The sequence below is a fragment of the Chinchilla lanigera genome, unplaced genomic scaffold (assembly GCF_000276665.1).
Source record: "Chinchilla lanigera isolate Chin_1 unplaced genomic scaffold, ChiLan1.0 scaffold00023, whole genome shotgun sequence".
Classification (NCBI taxonomy): domain Eukaryota; kingdom Metazoa; phylum Chordata; class Mammalia; order Rodentia; family Chinchillidae; genus Chinchilla; species Chinchilla lanigera.
This window is the reverse complement of record NW_004955424.1, coordinates 15,794,198-15,797,592: the sequence shown is the minus strand read 5'-3', so window position 1 is coordinate 15,797,592 and position 3,395 is coordinate 15,794,198. Positions and strand designations below refer to the sequence as shown.

The 3,395-nt window shown below is 33.2% G+C and overlaps 1 pseudogene; it reads left to right on the top strand.

The window, feature by feature from the left end:
• The window catches only part of LOC102026130, a 26,662-nt pseudogene extending 26,180 nt beyond the window's left edge, over positions 1–482 (top strand).
• The last annotated feature ends 2,913 nt before the right edge of the window (positions 483–3,395 follow it).

Below are 3,395 nucleotides of genomic sequence, written 5' to 3'. Positions count from 1 at the left end.
AAAAAAAAAAAGAATATTACAAGATCTAGAAAATGCTGCTTCTGGTGATGTAGCAGTTCATCAAAGGATAGGTGGTTTGGATTAGTTTTTGTTTTCATTTTGTTTGTTTGTTTCCTGATGAAATCAAAGAAGCTTCCCTACTAGATAAAATAACAGATATATAATCTGGAGAAAGCCTCTCTAAAATGGTAGAGGATGCTTGTATGCTGGTTGTAAATTACAGTGACACATTGGTGGCAGAAATAGATGATAGAAAGCAACTCACTCAAATGTCAACAGATTTTCTTCATTGGCAAAAAGCCCTTGTAGAGAAAGAGCATAAATTGGAAGAATACAAGCACAAGTTAGCCAGAGTTTCCTTGGTACACAAAGAACTCAGATCCTGGATCCAGAGGCTGGCATATTTATCTCAATTGCCCAATGCCGCTGGCAGCCACATGCATCTGCCCTTTGCAGGGGAAGTTGACAGGGAAGATTCATGACCATTCTCTTTCCAGGGCCCAGGACCCTGCAATACATGGAGACAGGTTAGGTGGATAGTCCTGTAGCAGAGAAAATTGATCATTTCTTTTGGTTCAAAGTGAAGTATGATTTGTATATTGCAGAGTTCAATCTATATTGTCATTGGATTGAGCATTTTCATTCAGAAAATATAAGCAGGTATAAAAGTTTAAAATATGATTTAAGAACATTGAAGTTTACACAGTTGTTTAATTTTAGAAAATCTCCTGCCAAGCAATAAGTTTTGTGTGTGTTTAGTAATAACATTTTTCAAGTCTGATTTGAAAAATTATACTTCCTAAGGTTTACATTGATGAGGGTAGTTAAGAAGATTACTTAGAGAAAAAGATTTCTCATTTGATGTAACTTTTCTTAGTTTCACTATGTGAAAGAAAAGAACATATTTCCCATAAATGGGAACTCTGCCGCTTGTTTTAAGAAATGTGTATTTTGGTAATAACTTTGGTCTTTTAGAGATATAATCCAAAATTTCCTCATATTTTTTAAATTATACACCTAATAAAAACTGTATTGCTTTTAATTACAGTTTTCTTTTTAACGTCATATACAGGATGTGCTACTGATTTAAGAAGTTTTTATAAATCCTTGGTGTTCTCTTGATTCCTATAAAGATTGATTGCCTATTTTATTACTTTTTTCAGTTGTGTGGTTTCTTTTTCTTTTTTTGTCATAGGTTATATTTTTCAAATTGGATGATATGAACTGTAAAACTAAGATATTTATTGTTGGTAAAAAGTACTTTTTGTTGTTTTAAATTGAAGTTTACTAAGACTCAGCAAATTGAGCTGCTGAAAATTTAAAATTGTGGCAAATCTGTCCAGATAGTACATCATGATTGTTGAACCTTGTCTTGAATTTTTCTCTCTCTCTGTGTGTGTGTGTGTGTGTGTGTGTGTGTGTTTTATGTGGAGTTGGACATTCCTGATTTTTATCTGGTATGGAAAATCTTTGGTATTTTACATTTTGGAAATTCAAAGCTGAATTTTATATAAAATAATATTTGCATTCTGCTCAGGAAAAAAAAGACTCCTGTACATTTTCAGTGTATCTTTCTCTTAATTGAATTTGCAGTTAATATATGCTTGATGTTTTAAAATCGTAACATTGTTAATGTTTTTAAAAAGACATCCTTCATGTTTTATTGTTCTTGATTGCTAATATTGGATGGTATTTCCCAGGTGGAAATCAGCAGCACGGACCCCATAATTTTTACCTGACAGCAGAGTGTGGGTGCTCTGTTAGCCACAAGAAAGAGAAAAAACATAAATACTCAGAAGGAATCATCCAGCCACTACATAATAGATGATTTGTGCTATGTCTCCCCCTTTTTAAGATTTTCTTTGTGTGAATCTATTAGATTTCCAGTATCATAATATACAGCAGTGTTTCTTTAAAGGCTTCTCCTTTAGACTCTTAAGTATTCTACCATTGAAGAATTTGGATGTGTAATTTATGATGCCTTAGAAAAGTACTCTAAGCACTAAATAAATGTTTGTAAGTACTTCAACAGAAAAAAAGGAAGCTAAATTTTCACAATAAAAGAGGTTAGGTTGGTGGTATTATCATACCAAATTCTTAATCATAAACATTTTCTCCACTGTGTACCTGAGGCAAATCATGTAGGTGAGTGTGGTTTGGCCTGGCCCCTCAAGAGAAAAGCATGTCACCATATTTGCCTGAGGGGTACTGTGCTTTGCATGGATATCATCACTCTTTTCTCCATAAACAGTGCAGATCACTGTTCAGAGTGGCACCTTGAACAGATTCCCTGGCACTCCTCTGCTCTTTCCATCATGACAGCAAGTAAAGAAACTATATCAAGGAACCAGGAGTCTGAGAACATGAGTTGTGCTCAGTACCAAACTCCCTATAAGGAAAACCACTCCAGATGCAGTTCTTTTAGTACCTCTGCATGCACTCTGAATCAGAGTCTTTCTATTAGAAATCCTTTGGAATCAGCAAAAGCTGAGATGACCCAGTCACCTGATTTGCAAAATTAAAAGAATAAACCTAGGCTCTCAGTTTTCACTGTAGAGGAGAAATTCATCTCTTCACAGTATAGTTATAGATTGGTTCTGATGCCTCCTTAGGGAGAAAAATTTCAAAAGTAAAAGTTAACTTTAGGGAAAGTTAGAAGGTTCTTTTGAATTTTCCACTCTAAAAATTTATATAACATTCAATAATATAAAACTGCTAAACTCCTTTTGTATTCTATCAAGAAATAGCTCCTCAAGATGTGGTCATGTTTCAGAGTTGTTGTACTACATCAAAGCTTTTTAAAGTGCACACCCCCCCAAAAAAAGATGTACACCCAGTTCTTCTCTGTATAGAAAGGGAATATTGTGTCACTTAATGAATTATTTATGCAGAACATTTGTTGACAACTCTGAATTCCAGACATCTGCACTGTTCTGAAGTGGCAACAGCACATAGGAAGATGAACTCTTTGCTTCTTTATCACTTTCTGTTTAGCTATATCTGATGATATTATAAATGTTATTAATATTTACATTCTTTTTGAAAAAAATAAAAGTCCACGAAAAATTAAAAACTGGACAAGAAGTAAAGTGTGATCAGAATGTCCTACTTGGATATGCAATGAAAATATTTCCCAACTTAAAATAGACAAACATTTTAATAATGATGTTTTTCACATTTGTATGAACATATAGGCAAAGCATGAAACATAATTATGATTTTGGTTATAGATGCATTGACCTTAATAATTCAAAAGAAAAATTGCACATGACAAGCTGCAAGATATAATGGAAAAGAAATATAAATTAAAGAAAAGTAAATGTCCCCATGAAACAAAATATAGTATGAAGAAATGCTGTCTATAATTAGTAAGATAAGAAACTAAAAAGTTACCA